The sequence below is a fragment of the Coptis chinensis genome, chromosome 9 (genome assembly GCF_015680905.1).
Source record: "Coptis chinensis isolate HL-2020 chromosome 9, ASM1568090v1, whole genome shotgun sequence".
In the NCBI taxonomy this organism is placed as follows: Eukaryota; Viridiplantae; Streptophyta; class Magnoliopsida; order Ranunculales; family Ranunculaceae; genus Coptis; species Coptis chinensis.
Genome location: NC_141464.1, coordinates 37,479,249 through 37,501,802, shown reverse-complemented (window position 1 = coordinate 37,501,802; position 22,554 = coordinate 37,479,249).

The following is a 22,554-nucleotide window of genomic DNA, read 5'->3' as shown; positions in this document are numbered from 1 at the left end:
TGGAAGAAAACATTAGAGGCTTATGACAAATCTAATATCTCTTAAAATCTAAAACTTGATTTACTTTGGAAGAAAACTTGATTTCGGCAGCTGATAGTCAATTATGACAAATCTAATATCTTTGGTAGCAGAGAAGTACGTGTCCATCGAAAATATAAAAGATATTTGGAATATTTCTAGAGATCTGAGGATTTTGATTATTGGTGGATTCAAAAGTAAAGGAATAGAGGGATAAAGTCCTGTACTGTTTCATCAAGCGCGCTGATAGAACAGTGCTAGCCAAGGTTGATCTATGTCTTATTTTTGTATTCCTCAAAATATATTTGACAAAATCAATTAGGCAAGAGTGGAGCTCTCGTCCGTGGCATGGTACTGAGAAGTCCAACTGTCCAAGTCCGTACACAGGAGCTAGGATTTAAACAAAGCATTAAAATTAGATTCTCCTAGGCTGCTTGCTAAGCATTGCGGGAGTCTTAATTGTTTAAGATAATAAAATGAAAACAAGAAATGAGGAAATAGAAAATTTTAATTAGTTTGTTCTGTCTGAGTACAAGTATTTATAGGATACCTTATTACATTGACACCTATCTATTAGTTTGGCAGTCATAACTACCCAAACAATCTTGGCTTTGACTTACAATGACTGAGTCAATATTTAAACTAAGGCATTAACCATTACAGAGTTAATACTCTATTACACTGTCTCAAGCTTTTGGTTGAGCAAATGACAAAAAAAGCTTGGACTTTAGGAAATTAAACCTTGTCTTGGAAAGACCTTTGGTGAAGACATCGCCACTTGGTCTTGTATAACACCCGCCTTTTTATTTTATTTTAATAATATAATAATAATAATAATAAAAAGATAATAGATAAAACTAAATATATGATAACTATCAGCTTAGGGATAAAAGTCCCGTAAGTAATAGATAAGTGTTATTTTTGTTTTTCGGTGAGTTTTTTTTAAAAAACTAATAAAAAAAGGAGTTTTCTTACGTAGAGTTTTTGGGAAAAAACACAGAGAGTTTAACACAAAAAATAAGAGACAGAAGGGAGAGTAACACCAGTTAGTGGATTGATGTTGGAGAGTAAAAAAAGAAAAGGGTTTTGAACAAGGAAGATCGTCTTTTTCGCGTGACAGTCGACTTCGGTCTTTCGGGGTTTTTCGCTTTCGGAAAGCTGTTCGATTTATAAACTGTGAGTAGTCGGACGATGTTTTTAAATATTTGTTTTCTACTAATCATATCCGTAATACTGGTTTTCTTATTTGATTATCTTGTAAACTCTGTTAATAGTGCCGGCTGTTAGATACCATTTTGAAATACTACAGTAAAAAAATTCTGACGAATTTGAGCATTGAACTGTCAAAGCCTTGACACCGGTTGTTAATGGCATCGCCATCAGCACCAAATCGTCCTATTTCTTTGCTGTGTTTTGTTGTGTTTGAATAATGTGTTTTATTTGATTTTGTGGTGATGTTAAACTGTTGTGGTTATAATTGGTGATGTTTGGTTGTTGTGGTGAAGTGTTGGGTTTTGAAGTGGTGTTTGGTTTGATTGGGTGCTGGAGAGTGTGAGGGGAAGCTTTTACAGAGCATTAATGGCATCGATTTAAGTTTTTCACAGTATAAGGGAATCACGATTTGTGGGTATAGGTATATAAGGGTTTTCTCAAGGAACCCAACCGCTGGGTTCAGTAGTGGTGGCGAGTGATGGGCGGTGGTGGCTGCTGTGGTGGTGGAGGCGCTGTGAGGGGAAGAAGATGACCAACAATTCTTTTTGGTTGGGTTGGAGATTTGGACGAACCATTCCTATTGTGGTTTGGGTAGAACCAACTCATCTTGTTGAATGGCCGATGGTGGTTGGAAGTGGAGGAGAGGTGCTGTGAGGAAGAAGAAGGTTTAATAGTGAATTTCGATTGGGCTTGGGCCAAATCGTGGGTGGGCTTATGTGTTTTTAAATTTTAGATTTTCATTTTGGACTTAAGTTTAGACTTTGGGCCTTAGGCTTTGGGCTTTTGGGTTAGAGGAGTTTAGGTTTGGTTGATTTACTGCCGACTATTGGGTAGGTTGATTCTTTGTTGACCATTGGCGGGTTGACTTTGATTTGTTGACCGGGGGTTGACTTTGACCACTTGACCCAGTTTGACTTTTTTTAACTTCGGATTATGATTAAATTATTAGGATAGGTCTAGGGCTATTAAGCGTCGTGGCTTTAGGCTAAGACCTTTATATAAATGTGTGTACGTGTAGTAACTACTATGTGATATTTCAGTTTTATATACGGCGCTAAGACACTTAGACATCCATGTAAATAATAACACGTAAACCAAAAATACAAGAAACAAGATATTCCTTCATTCTCTGAAATAATATATGCAATAAAGTTTAATAATGCGTAAACAAATTTACCGCACCCTTTTAGAACTCTCCACGCCTCAAGTTTTGGAAATGAGTTTTATGACTGATGATGTCATATGTTAGGTGGACATTTATTGAATGTGCCATAAATGACCCGTTAGCGTTATAAATGGGTATTCATTGGATGTGCCATGAATGACCCGGGTATTCATTGAATGTGCCATGAATGACCCGATTATTTGGACTGCCCAAGAGAGGAACTAAGGTATTTGCCTTGCGGGTTAGTTGTATTCCTTGATTGTACGGGAATGTGGGGTTGGGTATTCCTTGAATGTGGCGGGAATGACCCAGGGCATTTATTGAATGGCCATGAATGGCCTATTAGTGATATGATAGGTATTCCTTGAATGTGGCGGGAATGACCTAAGGTATTCATTGAATGTGCCATGAATGACCCGAGTTTTTGTGCCCGAAGAGGCTGTGAAATATGTGTATCAAAGTCCAGAGATGGCTATGATATTGTGGTATTCGGTGGGAGAGAGGCACACAGAAATATGTGATTTGGCAAATGTGTGGAGTGCAAATTGTGGAGTAGGTACTAAAGGGTGGGTGTATAAGAAAAGTAATTGGTTAATTGATAAGAGAAATTGATTTGTTTATGCGAGTATGTTTGGGCTTACTTTTGAATACCTATAGGATATCTACATATGTTATATAAAATTTCTAACTTTCTTTTGCAAGAGGGTAGAATTTAATAATATTTTGTCTTGAGGGGCGCTGTCCTCCTACCCTTATATAACAAAGGATATCGGTAAGTTTTAAATTCAATTACTTAGTTATTAAAACAAGTTATTATAACGAGTTAATAAGATGGGAGTCTTGCTTGGGAAGAAACTATGCCGGTTGAAATGACGGAACTACCTGTCTTCCAAGCTGAGAATGATTATATTATGATATATTTAAAGTGTTAGTTGGATAAATGAAGATTGGAAATATTTATATGTGGTTAGTTTACTCATACCAACAAATTCCATTTTGTCACCCATGTTTTTGCTTTGTTTTGGCTAACGTGGGTGTGTTCTTAGGAACATAGGTGGAAGGCGATGGAACCGCAAGCGCAGGATTTGGATTCTTGCATGGTGCATCCGTTAGTTCTTTTATTAGGTCCGATTCTTATTGAAAGGATGTAATAACGTAGTTTATATTTTTCAAAGATAACATGAGAGCATGGTAGTGAGGACTATTATTCAGAGAGTTTGTTTGATGTTTTGTTTGGACGGGAAATAGCTTAATAAAGTGATGGTGGAAACTTCTGGGGTTTATTTATTTTCAAGTGGTTTCTTTTATGATGTGGGTTTTAGGTTTTGACATGTGCTGTATCTACCCCGTCATAGCCTGGGTTTTTAGACAATTGAACCAAGTGATGTTTGAGATATTTATATTTCAAATATTCACTTTGTAATTGTTTAGAAATTCGGGCTGTGACATCTTGAGTGCATATGTACTTGAGTTGAATAGTGCCACTAGTTACCAATTCCCTTGTGTAATGGTAGTCAACTTCAATGTGTTTTGTGCGTGTATGGAAGACAGGATTGGAAGCCAAAGCAAGTGCCCCAATATTATCACACCATAGAATAGGTGCAGTATGTAATGGAATACCAAGATCCTGCAAGATTTTACAAAGCCAATACAACTCAGCAGCAGTGTGAGCTAAGGCTCTGTACTGATCTGACTCAGTAGAAGATCTTGAGACAATATTTTGCTTTTTAGCACTCCAACTAATAGGATTTGCACTAGAAGATGATAAAGCCATTAGTAGACCTTCACGATTAGACAACCTACCCGATCCATCCGCGAATCACGGTGATAGAAGGAGATCCTTTTGTAAATTTGAGACCATGATCAATTGTCCCTTTCAAATATCTTATGATTCTCTTTCAAATATAGGTCAAAATACTAATGACCTATATTCAGTTACATTTTGTAATGGATCGCCATAAGAATTATTGAGCTTTTGGCTTGCAGAGACTAGTGTAGAGCATGGTTTAGCTCCCTAAATGTTTGCTTTCTTCAACAAGTCAAGGATGTACTTTTACTGAGTAAGAAACATCGCTTGAGAGGTTCTCTTTACTTCCAAGCCTAAGAAGTAATGCAGTTGTCCTAGTTCTTTCATTGGGAATTTCAAACTTAACTGTTGAATTATTTCAGAGATTACTAAAGAAGAGCTGCCAGTTATATATTAATATGTCATCTACATAGATGAGGACATAAGTAGTACTCTTGGAATCCTTCCTTGTGAACAATTAGGTGTTAGCTTGAGAAGAAATGAATCTAAGTTCCAGTAATGTAGAGAAAAGTTCTTAGTACCAGGCTCGAGGAGCCTATTTTAAGCCATACAAGGATTTTTGTAGTTTACAGACATAGGAAGGTTTTTGAGGATCAACAAAACCTGGGGGTTGAATCATATAAACTTGCTATTCTAAAGAGCCATGAAGAAAAGCATTACTTACATCCAATTTTTTGATTGACCAATCATTATTTAGGGCAATTGAGAGAATAAGTCTGATTGTGGTAGGCTTGGCTACTGGGATGAAAGTGTCAAGATAATCAAAGCCATATTTGGTGATAACCTTTTGCCACTAGCCTAGCTTTAAGTTTATCAATAGCACCAGGTTGGCTTGTATTTGACTCTAAAACCCATTTTGCTCCAACAGATTCAAAGAAGGATCATATGGTACAAGAATCCAAGTGTTGTTATTCTCAGAAAGCACTAAACTCCTCACCATAACATTTCTCCAATTTGGGTCTTTGAATTGATGGCTTGTGTATAACAAGTTAGAGTTGAGATAGTAGTGAGAGTGGTGTTCATCACATAATGACTAAGAGGGTATTTTGTAGTAGGTTTGATAATATTATTTTTTAGCTTCGTGTTTGCATGGTGTGAGCAAGCAGTTGAGCTAAATTGTTGCTTGAATGGCTTGAGTTGGAGTTTGAAGTTAATGCATTTGATGTAGAGGAGGAGGGGTTTAATGAAGATTGGGGATTGTTATTAAGAATAGGTTGGTCAGAAATTTGAGGAATAATAGGTTGTAATACTTGGCGGGGAATAGAATGTGTAGTAGGTGTTGGGTCCCTCACCTCGTGAGTATTAGAAATTGGTTTAGTTTGGAAACCAATTGGAGTCGCCTATTGGACTTGGGTTTCTAATTCTTTTAGGAAACTAAATTAGAACTTGGGAGTCTATATATATTCTCATATGTTAGTATAACACAGAAGTGAGAGAAAACCAATTTTGAGAGCAACCAAAATTGTGAAAAACCCTTGCAAAGAGATAAAGCTTGTAAGGGAGAGAGATTTGTAGAAGAGAGATCTATTAAGTGTTGGAGATACTTGTGAGGAGTGATTGTAATCTTCCTTCCCAATCTTATAAAGGATTTGCTCTTATGGATTAGGTATCATTGGCCGAACCACGTTACATCTTTTGTTGTAGTATGTTTTATTTTCTTTGCATTATTATTATTTGTTTGTGATAGTTGTTGATCGCTTAGAGAGTTGGGGCTTTGACCTAAGCCTCTTTTGTGTGTGAGATGGTATATGGATGATGTAGATAGATGATGGTGGTTGAACAAAATAGAAGCGTATCAAAACCTAATTATCCTTCAATGAGTAAAGAATGAGTAGGGTATCGTTCCACTTTTAAGTGTATGTTATGTGAAAGACAGGACTGGAAAGGGGGTTTAAGGGATTAAAAACTATGACTGTAGAGATTTTAGATTCTAATGCTAAACTAAACTAAATTAACTAAACTATTGAGAATTTATAAGGGAGGGAATTCAAGATATTAGAATCCATAAATACTTTTAATCTATGACCTTTTGCTTCATGATTGTTCTTACAAGTAGACTACAATTAGGCAATCGAGCGAGTGTCGATGCCCTCTTGGATGAAACATCGTTAACGAATTACTCTATTTAAGGTTGTTGATAAGAGTGAAATGAGTAGTCTACCTACGAAATGAACTATGAATTCACAACGTAAGTAAACTAAACTTAGTCTTTTACGTGCTTGAGTTATCAAAGATTTATTTCTACTCTCAACCAATTGAGATATAGTGGAGTAGACAAGTTCGTTCCACTCCTAGTGCTCTAGCATGGATGTTTTCTAATCTAACTAGTCGTTTTAAGTCTATGAGAGTTTTCACGAAGGGAAATTAGACTACGATGCAACTACCCACAAGATCTGACTAGTCGGTTTGTCGATCCAACTAAGGGGAATGCTTCGTTGATTCTATGATAAGGAGTTAGAGGGGATTGATTCCACCTTAACTCAACTTAATCCACTAACGACGAATAAATTAAGTAATCCGAATGAAAAGCCCTTGAAACAATTTGGTTATTCCTAATCCCTAATTATACATGGCATTTCTACCAATTCATAACTAGCATGTGAACAATTAAACCCATTCTCATGGTGAACTAATCATTTCTAGAGTGGAATAGAAAATACGACGACTCTACGATAATCGGAATCAAGCTTTCATCAAGGCTTCACAACCCCCTCTAATGGAAGTTTAGCCTTGAATCATTCCGCAATCATTTCCATTTATATTAAAACTAAACATAATATAAAGCATTGAAATTTATTTAATTAAACAATAATGAAATCTAATTTAATGACTAAATTGAACTAAGGACATGAATTGAAATTAGATCTAGAATTGTAATTGACAAATCGAAATTGAATCAAGAACAACTAATTTATTATCTAATTCAAATGAAGAACAAGATTCAAAGGTTTAATCTAATAAAAAGATTTGAAACTAATTAAAGAAAACAATTAAATCTAGATCTAGAAGCTATTTTAATGGCTACTTTCTATTCTAAGCTATGAACCCTAATTCTCTACTAATTAATCTACCATTAACAAAGACTTAAGCTTTTGTTCTTATACATTCAGATCAAAATTCGTGCATGGGCTTGGAGCCATGGTTTGGGCGGAGAATCGGGCCCAAACCCAGTTTCTTCGATCCAAAAAGGCCTCTTCAGCTGCAGTTGACTTCCACAGACTTTTCGTCCACTTCTGCTCCTCTAATTGGGTCAAGGCTTGGACCATTACAAAGCTCTTTCCGAGCGGTCGTTTTGACATAAGGTATGCCCAATTCAGGTGCTGAGTCCAAAGATCTGGCTTTGGAAGTTCTGTGACTTTTGCTCCTTTATCTCGCTAAAATGGGTACATTTACGCACATAATGGACTTTGAAGCTGAAATGCATAAAACAGCGTGTCGGTGTTAACTCTTACTTATTATTCACATAATTGGTCTAACAGTATGATTATTAAGGGGTTAAAACTACAGTTTTGGGCTCTTATCAAACCACCCCAAAAGCGACATTTTGCTTGTCCTCAAGCAAATATGAGAATTAGAATAAGTGACCAAAATGGAGTTCTAACTAATCTCGTTTATTTGTCTATTCGATTGCATTGACCATATGCAACAAGGCCTTAAACCACTAGGAATTCCCTAGTGGGCCGAGTTATAACCTGTGAGAGTTTTTCGATGAAGGTACTTCCAAACTTCATCTATATCTTCTGGCGACTAAGAAAATAAAACTATTGTTTCCTTATTCATGCTCAACTATCTATACATCTCTAGCAATTATATAAGAATAACCGTCAAAACCCTAAGTTAATATATGCATAATAATCAATCATCTACAATAAACATATATATCTGATGAGTAGTACTATCAAATGTTTAGCGGGTTTTGTTTAGAGAACTCGGAATAAGCGTCCTTAAGTAGGTTCTCACAATAATAGTCAAGAAACAACACTCGATTTTTGCACTCAAGTTTAGCTACTCCGGTTATGCAGTGGGCACACTTTACCTTACAATCTCAATGACAACAAGGAAGCCGGGTCAATCAAACACATCGCCACTTACTATCACACTAACTTTATTCCTAATTGAGCTAGAGGTCTTTATTAGGTGTTCTGAGGGGATTAGGAGATGGTTTAAGAAGGAAGGAAATGGATATTCAAAGGACAAGTCACGAGATAATAGAGTCTTAGTTATTATGTAACTTAGAAAAACCTTGTTATTTTCTTTTTGCTTCTATACTTTGTTTTTCCATCCTTAGCCATATTTTTCTTTTTCTTTTTTCTTTGGCTTTTGACTCCTTTTTATTCTATTTTTTTTTTTTTGGTTTTTATTTTATTTCTATTTTTCTTTTCTTTGGATGGAAACTTTTTTTCTTTATTTTTCGGAAGCAAGTAACAATTTTTTGTTTACCACGTTTTTTCTCTTCTTTTCTTCACTCATTCTATTCTCGGACTTATTCTAAATTGGGTAGGTTGATTTATTCTCTTTTTTTTTTTATTTTGTTTTTGTTTTGTAAAGGGGTAAAGGAATTGTGGTGTATGGAAGGCTAAAAACGGGCTCGAGTGGTGACTAGCGGAAAATAATTCATAGGTTTGAATTTCTGGCTATATCGATCCAAAGAAGCGGCTAAATTCTCGCTAGGATATGGTATAGTGATCAAGCAAGTGGGCGTGTGATTTCTCTATCCGGTTTTACTTCTCCCTTGTGTCATTTCTCAAATGTTTCACTCATATAAGGCTTTAGGCTATATTCTCCACAGGATTTGTAGAATAAGTTACTCTAGCCTAGATTTGAAACTTCTTGCCAAACAATCATAGATACTCATGTAATATATTTATAGATAGATGCAAAGATTATTACCTCATTATTAACCTAAGTTTCTAACAATTATTACGATCTGATGCACTATGTGTGAGACTTTTAGATTGTTAAGAGCATGGAGAAAGAACAATACCAATATTCCTAAGTGTATAGCATAACTTATTTATTTATATTTTTAAATTTTTGAAATTTTTAACTAGAAACAAATGCATATTATATATTTATATCCTAGCGGATGTCTTAATTACCGTGTTTCTATGCCCCAAACAAAAAGCATGCTTTGTCCTCAAAGCATTGTAAATAAAAGAGGGTAGGAAAAATACCATTGAAGCGTGAAATTGAAAACATCTATAAAACAATGTTAGAGCGTACTAATATAGAAAATAAAAGCGACACAACTCTATAAGAGTTCCACCCATTATGGGGTTAACATAATTAAATTGCTTGGGACATAGCGGACACACAAGCGAAACTAAAACTTACCTCCACTCCCGTTGTTATTAGTCATCTTAGGTCATCCTCTGCTTACATAAAAGAGTGAGGTTCCTTCAGTCTGCCATGCTATGATAATTTGCGGGCTTCCGCCATTTATCATCTATGGTTGCTAACCTATTAAGTGCCACTTGGTCGATGGGGTGTAGGGTGCAACTGGTGAGGTTGTATCCGCACCCATGCCAAGTCATTTACGGAAAGATCGGATAATACTATTGGTGGAGTGTTGCCGTGTCTACCTTAATCCAATCCAATCCGTGAAGCGTGTACAAAAAGCGAGGAAAGAAACATAGCATAATCATTGAAATTAGAACGGGGCATAAGAAGGTACTTATGCCTCATGAAGTATAGGCTCGTGCTAAACTAGACATCAAAGTCACGGGAAGGTCATAGAACCGAAGTCCGTTGGCTAAAAGCAAGGAAAAGCGGCTGCAAGTGGCGTCATTCCGCGAGAAAAGCGCCATTCCCCACTAAAATGTTTAGCATTATCCAAAACATAACAGTTCCTATGTTCATGGACCCGGGGCTACCAAGGGCAGCGTTATAGTCCCCTTGGTCCTCAATCTGAAAAAATGCACGCCCCATAAGCCTCGTGCAAAGACTTCGTAAAGTGTAGACATGCATATTATCGACCCAATAGCACCATGGGTCTTGTATCTCGGCGGGCATAGCAAGTCGAAGAACAAATGCTAGCAAGAACACGGTAATCTCCATTGGTTCATTGTCAATGTTGATGGAGAACACTTGTTCTCCATCCGGTCTCTCAAAAAGAAAATGCAGTTATTATAAAAATAAGATGCAAGTCTTTGGAGAATAAAGTTCAGCCCGGTCTTACCATAAGAGGTTCCCGCCAACATATGTGATCACCTCGCGAAACCAAGCACCGTAAAGTAGTGCTTTGGAACAAATCTTGAAAGACTGTTCGGTATCAATATTGGAGATGTCATCTCTAAATTACAGCTTTGGAATAGCTGCGAATGATTCGGATACTACACTTTGAAAAACTGGAAAATTTCTGGTCGAGAGAAGGCGCGGGCTTCTCAACTTAGAACAGCCGGGCGCTCTTTGTATTCTGATTTCCAGTAAACTTAAGCGCGGTAATCGCTCAAATAGAAGCGGGGCGCTCGACCAAATTTACGACAGAATTTTTAGAGCGCGCGGTCGACTCAACTAGAGCGCTGGTAGCGGCAGGGAGTTGCAAATTGCGAAAATGAAGTCGAAGCGTGGGAATCAGCGGGTTTGAAGGGTGAGTGATGGAGTTTAGGTGTAGTGTGAGTTGTGAGGATAGATTGTATCAAGTTTATATAGGCTTAAAGTTGCTAGAATGGATGGAAAGTTGCCAAAACTAATTTGGCAGTTTAGGAAATCCTAAAATTTCAAACTTCAGCGGAAACAACTTCATCTCACGGATTCTAATTCAAACCCGGTATCTCTTATTTGGATTTTATGACTGAATGTACCTATTTAATCTAGATTTCATCCTACAATGATTCTCAATCACGGATATATGCCTAAACTTCCATATTTTCACCTTACTCATGATGAATTCTAACACTTTAGGGTTTTTATAAAAAATACGACTTGAAATAATCAAACCACCCCCAACAAGTTTGGAAGGTGTGGTCAATATGAAATAAGCACACAATATGAAAATAAACCCTTGTATTATAATTTCATTGATTATTACTACAAAATTCAAATTCTTGAAATAAAGTTACATTACAATAAAGACAACAAAAGTAAATAAAACAACAACTACTAAAACATAAATAACTTGGACTATCACTCCTCATCCTCTCTAAACTCCTGCGCCCGGTGGTGGTGAGGGAGCCTGATCTCTAGTGGTGGCTCACGGGCTCGGAAGGTCCGGCGACGCGTCGTCCTCCGTCGGCGGCGCTCATGCCTAGCATTTGTGTCCTCCGGGCCGATGCGTATGAGGGTGGGAAGCGTGCTAGCATCTCTCTCTAAAGCGGTGGCGGGGCTTCCATCTCGACCCTTTTATCCCTCTCTCATCCTCCCTCTGCGGTGCGGGGAGCTCGAAGTTGTGATGAATGGTGGCTGTCGAGTCCGGAGGTCTGCGAAGAGTGTTGAGTGAGCAGCGTGCCCATGTAGCATAGTCATGCGCTCGACATCGGACCAACACCTCTGGAAGGCATCCGTATCAAAGCGGTGCCATCCTCCTCATCCTCCTCCGACTCATCCTGGCATCCCCCTCTGCTCCTCCTCTTCCTCCTGCTCCTATCCTCGGCAATTTCCAGACTTGTTGGACACACTCCTATAGATCACAGCGGGTTCCGATGCGGGGTAATGTAAATCCTCTCGGAAGCGGGAGTTGCCTTCATCTTCACATGATCTTAGTGATAAGCCGCGGGGAAGAGGTGCAACTGCCGTCCGATCCTCGATTATGTTGAGCAAAACTCCGGGATCTGAAATCGTGCTTCCTCTCTGGAGTATCCATAGGGCGATGGAGGCAGGTCGGACCGATGTCAGCGACCTTGTCCTTGCCAAGGACATTCCGACCAATCCACTGGGCATAGCCCGGTTGGTTGGTCCTCGAAAAACTGGCGCACACAATGGGAGTTTGGATTGTAGCTCCCATTGATGTGATGCGCCCATCAGCGGCTCAACCCCATCAAACTGGGGATCTGTATTCTGCATCAGTTGATTCTAGGCGGAATGCCTAGAATCTCAACCAACCAACCCGTAGTCAACTCCTCCTCTTCTTCCTCACCAACACAAAAATCTTACTCCCCTCCAACTCCGGGTGTTGTAGAACCGTCGACCAAGTCTTCATGATAGAAGTCCTCGATTAGAGTACCGAGAGACTATTCCGGTCTCTACTAGCCATTTCGTCACCGTAAAGCGGTAAAATGGTCGGCGATAATCTGCTCGGTATAATCTGGCGTTGAGCCATCTAGTTTTGAAATGTCGATTGGGGTTTATATAGGATGTGGTGGTGGTGGTTTAGCTTGACCGACTTTAAGAACAATGGTGGTGGTGGCGTGGTGGCGGCAGCACCAAAATTTTTTTTTTAATTTCGGTGGTTTTGATAATAGAAATCGGTGGTGGTAGTGATGGTTGGTGTTTTGAAGTCGATTTGAGGTTTGGATTTGATTTTTGGCGTGGGTTGTTTGTATTTTCTTTTTATTTTGATTTTCTTTTAGGTTTGGAGCTTGGTAATGGCGTTAATGGAAGATGAAGCGATGAACTGGTCGTGAGAATGTAAAATGTAAGCCTTCTCTCCATGAAGCGCTTGGTGGGCGTTAAGTTAGGCCCAAACCCAAAAATCGATATTTTCGATTTTTTTTTTTTTGAATTTCAAATCAAAATTCCAGCCGTTACCGGTCCGATATTTGCGAATGAGATATGGAAATGATCAGGAGAGAATTTCCTATCAATGATCCATAAAACACTCTATTCCGACTTCGGATGACATATGAGATAGTGGAAAACGCCTCGAAGTGCGTGCATGGCGTAAGTTATCGCGAGCGAATGAAATCTAAATTAATAGATTATGTCAATCCGATCGTAATACACAATAAAAGCGGCCTAAGCAACTCTAATGGGACATAAAACATTTTAGTATGGAAACCACGAACACCCCACCCCAAAACAAATTTTTACAAAAAGCTTTAGAAAATTTGTTTTAGCGATGGGTCTTTTAAAGTCGATTCGAGACTTCCTAGATTACTATGTTTATTTTATTATTTTATTATTTTTTATTTTAGTTTTAGAAGGAAAAACAATAAGCAATAAAGACATAATTCACACCATAGAGAAACATGACTCAAAATCCGAGAAAAACATGCAAGAGTGGAAAAGCGTGAACTATGTGAACCGTGGACTTAGGATCCGGTACTTACACCCACACTCCATAGGGAGGGCCGGTTACCTTAATGGTGCACTCACCAATATATTGGAATGAAAGGAAATGCACCAACACAGAAATTTGAGTCGTTTATAGTCGGATACTCAAGACTTTATCTAAAACATATGTATGAACATGCGGTTGATCATATATCGACAACCCGAAATAGTTGTGGATCATTCCATAAATAAATATCGGAGGAAACATATCCAAACACAATGAAACACCAAGATTTCCCTCGACCACGACCTAGTGGAATCAAGCGAAGTCGGACAACCCTATTGTGTAACCTATCATGCACCTTATTTTTCATTTTTGAATGAGTGGGTGTTCTTGTAAATAAGTGTGGAAAAGTGAATGGTTGTGGAAAATATGGTAGATATGGATAAGTTCTAGAAAGACAGACTTACCACAATGAGGGATGTGGTTTTAGCACCGAACTTCATTCATTGTGTGTGTAGGGGTATCTCAAATCTAAAATGAAGGTGTCACAAAGTTTGTCCTTACGAAGTATCTGTTTGCTAGGAGGATTTAAAAATTATAGAAACCTGAAGAAACAAAAGGATCGAGTGCAAACTCGGGGTTCCTTTGAAAGGGTGGAAGGAGGGGCATCGAGGTGGTTGTTGTGCAAGTTAGTTCTTGATAGGGTGAATTGTCACCTACTCGAAGAAACTCATCAAATTCCTCATCTAGATTGGTCATATCCACATTACTATGGTAGTCCTCTACGTCTTTGAGAAAGTCATCTATCCCATCCTCGTCAATAACATGTGTATCTACTAGTGTAGGAAAGAAAATATTGGAGTCTGACTTTCCAAAGGAAAGAATTTTGGGCATATGACTATCAGGGAACGTGTTGTTGAAATAATCTCGAGCAAAGCTCTCGATCATGCTAACCTCTCCATCCATAGACGAATCGGATGGCGTGTCCTTGTTTTAAAAACATTGACTTCAACAACAAGATGGCCAAAAGACATGGACATTGAACCATCCGCGGCAATTAATGGCGCATTGGCGGTTGCCAAGAAAGGGCGCCCTAAAATGATGGAGACCCAGTGGTTAGCGACTTACGTATCGAGGACTACAAAATCAATGGGATAGTAGAAATCCGCACTTTTACAAGCACATTTTCGACTACACCCTTAGGATACTTAATAGACCCGATCGACTAATTGCAGCGTCATTTTAGTGGGTTGCATTTTGTCTAGACCTATTTGTCTATACAAATAAAATGGGAGTAAGTTAACACTAGCCCCGGTCCTAATAACGCTTGGTAGTCATTATAGGAATCTCTAAGGTGCATTGTGCGATGGGGCGACCGGGGTCCTTGTACTTAACAATTCCATTATGTTCAGATAAGGTTGGGAATTGTTACAAAAAAAGCGTCTTTTGGTATATTTGTCTTACGCCTAGTAGTACACAATTCCTTAAGAAACTTAGCATGATTGGGTAGCTTTTTAATAGCTTCGAGGAAGGGAAGGTTTATAGTTAAATTCTTAAAAACATCCCTAATCTCCTCATAATTTGTATCCTTAGTTAACATGGCTAATTTTTTTGTGGAAGCGGTGGTTTTACTGTCTATATTTAGCAATTGTATCACACGGATGTTTTACCGTAGCTTTACGTTTCTTTGGTTGTGTTGTGGCGGGTACCTCTACGATTGGTAGGCTCTTGAGTTTCTATTTCGATTATCTAGTAATATAGCGGCGGTGTAGGGGACTCTTGGTGGGGTAACTATAGGCATAGTTACTTTGTTATCAACCACTCTGCCGAGCGGAGAAGTGGTGATGGCATTTATCTCACCTACATTTTCAAATTCATTACTAGTATTATCCGTTACCTCAAAGGTTGTGTTTGTTGTTTTAGGATTAGGTATTGCGTTACACAGGAAACACACCTTTGGTTTGGGCTTTATCTTGAGCCAACTTTGTTGGGTTAAATTAGTTCTGGATTGTAGAAGGCTGTTGGTTGGATTGAGCCATGGTTTGGAAAAAGTTTTTGGCTCACTTGTATAAAGGTGTCTAGGCGATCCGTTTGTGTGGGTGTAGTGGTCACGGGTGGTGTTCTTTGGAACTATTTCCGTGAATTATTTATTGGTGGATTTTGATAGTTATTATTTACCTAAGCGATACCTCTATTAGCATTATAATTATTATAATTACCTTGACCTTGTGCTTGACCTTGTCGGGTTGCACTTGGTTGTTATAATTATTAAAATTACCCGACCACATCCTTGTCGTAGTGGAGCTTGGTTAAAGCTCTGCGTTGGCTATCATATTGATGATTGTACCGCGAGGTGTGGCGTTTTGGTTATTTCTCCAACCCGAAGTTGGGATTTTGTCTCCAAAGGCGTTAGGTTCACTATTAATGGAACAAGTTTGTTCATAGGCAATAGGACGATGGGATTAGGGATGCTCGGGGACTCAACCGAAACTACATGGATTTGAATTTACATTCATAGCGGGGGATTGGCTTTTGTTGTACAGAAATGGCATCTACCTTTTTGTGAGGGATTCAATTAGAGTTTTAAGCTCGGGATCTGATTTAACCTCAAACATCTTGGTAGCCTTAGCTGTGGAAGAAACTAACTAGCGGGCCGGGAGTAATCGTCACTACCCCCCCCATTATTATTACGCTTAGTTTGGTCCTCTAAAATTTATAAGCCTCAGGGGCTCCTTTGTTTAAGAAACTACCCCATTCATTATGTCAAGGACTTCTTTATGGTGATGTTGAAGTCCTTTGAAAAAACCACGAACTAACGTGTCTTTTAAGCTAAGTTATGATGTGGACACTCTATAAAGCGGTCGGTGAAAGCGATTCCAAGCCTCTGAAAATGTTTCATGAGGATTTTGTCGAAAAGAAATGAATCTTAGAAAGCATCTCATCCGTCTTTAGGGGTGGGTAAAATGTTCCATAAGCAATTTGAACAAGTTTAGCCCACGAGTCCACAGAATTAAACTTGGGGGCTTTTAACCACCAAGGCAGCCTTTATCGACTAAGGTGAAAGGGAATACCCTTAATTTAATCTGTTCGAACCAACCGTAGGATGGTGGAATGTTGTTAGGACTTGTTCAATCCCTACGCGTAATCTTTGTAAGGTTTTCATGGTCTAAACCATGAAAAGCGGGTAACAAATTAAAATATTTGGAGGGATTAAAATCCCCACCGGGTTTGCTAGAACGATGCAAGATTTGGGGCTATCGCTCAAGGCTTTGTAGAAGTCCGAGAGAGGAGTCTCTTTTCTTCCCCATTATATATCGGGTATGGTGTGATGATAGTAGTTAGAGGTGTAGTGTGTGGTATACTAGATAGACTTGATTGTTGATGTTGTTGTGTATTTCGTTCGGTGTTTTTATGCGACCGGACCTTAATCTCATGCAAGACTAAGTCGAGCTTAACTACACATGCAACACTCCAAACAATTCTCATATACTAGTATAAACCTCTAACGGGGAGATCACGAGGTGTGGAAGAAAGGAATACGATTCGTCCTTGCCCGCTTATGAATAAGCGTCTTGGAGATGCAGCGTGTTGGTGTTTATAAGAGAATAGAACACTGAAAGCTTGACAACTTCGAAGTTTGAATCACCTGTGGAAATCCGAATTTTTCCGGGGAAGCGGGCTCTATCTTGAAGCGTGGCGGCTTCAAAGGCAAAGTCGAGGTCGATAAAGATAAGCGGTGAATTGGCTCTTGTTGGCGCTTCGATTAAAAGCGAAAGAGAAGTCCATTAAGATAAGCGGCGGGTGCGCTCTCTTTGAAGCGCCAGCGGCCTTCAGTCTGAAAGCGAGAAGTCGATAAAGATAAGCGGCGTCGCCTCTCTCTTTGAAGCGTGCCTTCAGTCGCGTTTTCTCGCAGGATTTTTCAAAACTGAAAGCGGCAACCACGGTATGAATCAAACAAAGGGTGGGTGGGTGAAATGGGACTTAAAAATTACTAATTCTATTATGAAAACAATGATAAAGTGCAACTAAGATGGCGGTATTTTGATAAGAGTGAAATGAGTGGTGAGTATTCCCTTTGTCGCGGGTGACCCCTATGTTTGGGGCATCGTTCACTCAACACTCTGTCAGAACCTCAGGACTCGACGGCGACCATTCATCACAACCGAGCTCCGCCGGAGGGAGGATGAGAGATGGGAGCGGCGAGGGGCTGAGATGGAAGCCAATCGTCGGTTTAGAGTAGAGATGCTATGCGCTTCCCACCTCATCTGACTCTGCCTCGAGGACCACAGGCTGCTAGGCATGGCATGGCGTCGTCGACGGAGGACGACTGCTGCTGGACCTTCTGGAGCCCAGGAGCCACCACTAGAGACTGTGCCCTCAGCCACCACTGGCGAGGAGTTTAGAGAGGATGAGGAGTGATAGTCCTGTTATTTATGTTTTAGTAGTTGTTGTTTTATTTACTTTTGTTGTCTTTATTGTAATGTAACTTTTATTTCAGTAATTTGAATTTTGTAGTAATACTCCGAATGAAATTATAATACAAGGGTTTATTTTCATATTGTGTGCTTATTTCATATTGACCACACCTTCCAAACTTGTTTGGGGGTGGTTTGATTATTTCAAGCTGTATTTTTTATAAAAAACCCTAGTGTTAGAATTTACTGCGGAGTAAGGTGAAAATATGGAAGTTTAGGCATATCTGTGATTGAGAATCATTGTAGGATGAAATCTAGATTAAATAGGTACATTCAGTCATAAAATCCAAATAAGAATACTGGGTTTGAATTAGAATCCGGGGAGATGAGTTGTTTCCGTTTTTCGAGTTTGGAAATTTTAGGATTTCGAAAGCTGCCGAAATTAGTTTTGGCAACTTTCGATCCATTCTAGCAACTTTAAGCCTATATAAACTTGATACAATCTATCCTCACAACTCACACTACACCTAAACTCCATCACTCACCCTTCAAACCCGCGATTCCCGTTTAGGACTTCATTTTCGCAGATTCTAAGCTTTCGGGCCGCCAGCCCTCTAGTTGGCCCCTCAGCCCTAAAATTCGAGAAAAATTTGGTCGAGGCGCCAGCCCTACTATTTGCGCGACCAGCTAAGTTCTTGGAAATCAAAATACAAAAGCGCCCAGCGCCTTTTAAGTTAATGGCGCCAGCCCGCTGACTTCTCTGGACGAGAAATTTTCCGGTTTTTTACGTGTAGTATCGAATCATTAGCGACTATTCCAAAGCGTAATTTAGAGATGACATCTCAATATTGATACGAACGATCTTTTCGAAGATTTGTTCCAAAAAGCACTACTACGGTGCTTGGTTTGTGAGTGATCACATATGTTGGTTGGGAACCTCTTATGGTAAGACCGGTGAACTTTATTCTCCAAAGACTTGCATCTTATTTTTATAATAACTGCATTTTCTTTGAGAGACGGATGGAGAACAAGTGTTCTCCATCAACATTGACAATGAACCAATGGAGATTACCGGTTCTTGCTAGCATTTGTTCTTGGACTTGCTATGCCCATTTGAGATACAAGACCCATGGTGCTATTAGATTACGATAATATGCATGTCTACACTTATGAGTCTTTGCCGCGAGGCTTATGGGGCAGGCATTTTCGTGTTGAGGACCAAGGGGACTATAACGCGTTGCCGCTTGGTAGCTTTGTCCATGAACATAGGACTGTTATGTTTTGGATAATGCTAAACATTTTAGGGGAATGGCGTTTTCTTACGTGAATGGCGCCACTTGCGGCGTTTTCCTTGCTTTAATAACGGACGCCTTGGTTCTATGACCTTCCCGGGACTTTGATGTCTAGTTTAGCGAGCCTATATCTTATGAGGCATAAGTACCTTCTTATGCCTGTTCTAATTTCCGCGTATTATGCTATGTTTCTTTCCTGTTTTTTTGTACCGCGTTTCCGCGGATTGGATTAAAGGTAGACCGCGGTCGACCCACCAATAGTATTATTCGATCTTTCCGTGCAATGACTTGGCATGGGTGGCGGATCTGACCTCACCCGAGTTGCACCACACCCCATCGGACCAAGTGGCACTTAATAGGTTAGCAACCATAGATGATAAATGGCGTGAAGCACGGCAAATTATCATAGCATGGCGGGGCCTTGAAGGAACCTCACTTCTTTATAGAAGTAGAGGATGGCGAAGATGACGAATAACAGCGGGGAGTGGAGGTAAGTTTTAGTTTCGTTTGTGTGCCTTATGTCCCAAAGCAATTTAATTATGTTAACCCCATAATGGGTGGAACTCTTATAGAGTTGTGTCAGTTTTTATTTTCTATATTAGTGCGTTCTAACATTGTTTTGCGATGTTTTACGAATTTCCTTGGCGCTTGATGGTATTTTTCCTACCCTCTTTATTTACAATGCTTTGAGGACAAAGCATGCTTTTGTTTTGGGGGGCATAGAAACCGCGTGTAATTAAGACATCTGCTAGGATATAAATATATAATATGCATTTGTTTCTAGTTAAAAATTTCAAAATTTAAAATATAAATAAATAAGTTATGCTATATACACTTAGGAATATTGGTATTGTTCTTTCTCCATGCTCTTAACAATCTAAAAGTCTCACATAGGCTGTTGCATCGGAATAATTGTTAGAAACTTAGGTTATCACGTAGGTAATAATCTTTGCATCTATCTATAAATATATTACATGAGTATCTATGATTGTTTGGCGATAAGTTTGAAATCTAGGCTAGAGTACTTATTCTACAAATCCTGTGAGAATATAGCCTAAAAAGCCTTATATGGAGTGAAACAAGTTGAGAAATGACACAAGGGAGAAGTAAAATCGGATAGAAAATCACCGTCCACTTGCTTGATCACTATACCATATCCTAAGAGAATTTAGGCATCTCTTTGGATCGATATAGCCAGAAATTCAAACCTATGAATTATTTTCCGCTAGTCACCACTCTCGAGCCTTTTCTTTAGCCTTCCATACACCACCTGATTCCTTTACCCTTACAAAAACAAAAAAAAAAAAAAAAAAAAAAAGAATAAATCAACCTACCCAATTTAGAATAAATTCGAGGAATAGAATGAGTGAAGAAGAAGAAGAAAAAACATGTGTAAACAAAATTGTTACTTGCTTGAGAAAATAAAGAAAAAAAGTTTCCATCCAAAGAAAAAGAAAAATAGAAATAAAATAAAAAACTCCAAAAAAAATGAGATAAAAGGAGTCAAAAGCCAAAAAAAAAAAAAAAAAAAATGGCTAAGGGATGGAAACAAAGTATAGAAGCAAAAGAAAATAACAAGGTTTTCTCTAAGTTACATATCTGAAGACTCTATTATCTCGGACTTGTCCTTTTGAATATCCATTTCCTTCCTTCTTAAACCATCTCCTAATCCTGTAACACCTAATAAAGACCTCTAGCTCGATTAGGAATAGGTTAGTGTGATAGTAAGTGGCAGATGTGTTTGATTGACCCGACTTCCTTGTTGTCATTGAAGTTGTAAGGTAAAGTGTGCCCACTTGTTTTTGGTAGCGAAACTTGAGTGCAAAAATCAGAGTGTTGTTTCTTGACTATTATTGTGAGAACCTCTTGGGGGCCTTTATTAGGAGTTCTCGAAACAAACACCGCTAAACATTTGATAAGTACTACTCATTGTATATATGTTTATTGTAGATGATTGATTATTATGCATATATTAACTTAGGGTTTTGACTGGTTATTCTTATATAATTGCTAGAGAGATGTATAGATAGTTGAGCATGAATAAGGAAACAATAGTTTTATTTTCTTAGTCGTTGTAGTATATAGATGAAGTTTGTGAGTACCTTCACTGGAAAACTCTCTCAGGGGCTATAACTTCGTCCACTAGGGAATTCCTAGTGGTTTAAAGATATATTGCATATGGTCAATGCAATCGCACTCAATGAAAGCGAGATTAGGTAGAACTCCATTTTTGGTCAAAAGCATTCTAATTTCTCATCTTTGCTTGGAGGACAAGCAAAATCTTTGTTTAGGGGTGGTTTGATAAGAGCCCAAAACTGTTTTTAACCCCTTAATAATCATCTTGTTAGACCAATTATGTGAATAATAAGTAAGAGTTAACACTGATTACGCGTTTTTATGCATTTCGGGGCTTCAAAGTCCATTATGTGCGAGAAATGTACCAAACTTTTAGCGAGATAAAGGAGCAAAAGTCAGTGGAACTTCGAAAGCCGTATCTTTGGACTCAGACCTCGAATTGGGCATACCTTATGTCAAAACGACCGGCTCGGAAAGAGCTTTGCAATGGTCAAGCCTTGACCCAATCAGAGGAGCAGAAGTGGACGAAAAGTCTGTGGAAGTCAACTGCAGCTGAAGAGGCCTTTTGGATTTGAAAAATTGGGTTTTGGGCACGATTCTCGGCCCAAACCCTGGCTCAAGCCCATGCACGAATTTTGGATCTGAATGTATAAGAACAAAAGCTTAAGTCTTTGTTAATGGTAGATTAATTAGTAGAGAATTAGGGTTCATAGCTTAGAATAGAAAGTAGCCATTAAAATAGCTTCTAGATCTAGATTTAATTGTTTTTCTTTAATTAGTTTCAAATCCCTTATTAGATTAAACCTTTGAATCTTGTTCTTCATTTGATTAGATCAATAAAGTAGTATTCTTTATCCATTTCGATTTTGACAATTCCAATTTTAGATCTCATTTCAATTCATGTCCTTAGTTCAATTTAGTCATTAAATTAGATTTCATTATTGTTTAATTAAATAAATTTCAATGCTTTATATTATGTTTAGTTTTAATATAAATGGAAATGATTCTTGGAATGATTCAAGGCTAAACCTCCATTAGAGGGGTTGTGAAGCCTTGATGAAAGCTTGATTCGATTATCGTAGAAATTCGTAATTTTCCATTCCACTCTAGAAATGATTAGTTCACCATGAGAATGGGTTTAATTGTTCACATGCTAGTTATGAATTGGTAGAAATGCCATGTATAATTAGGGATTAGGAATAACCAATTGTTCTGCGGCGATTCAATTCGGATTCTGACGATTAAATTGGTTAGTGGATTAAGTTGAGTTAAGGTGGAATCAATCCCCTAACAACTCCTTATCATAGAATCAACGTAGCATTCCCTTAGTATTACGATAACCCGACTAGTTGCATCTTGTGGGTAGTTGCATCATAGTATAATTCCCTTAAATAAACCTCTCATAGACTTAAAAG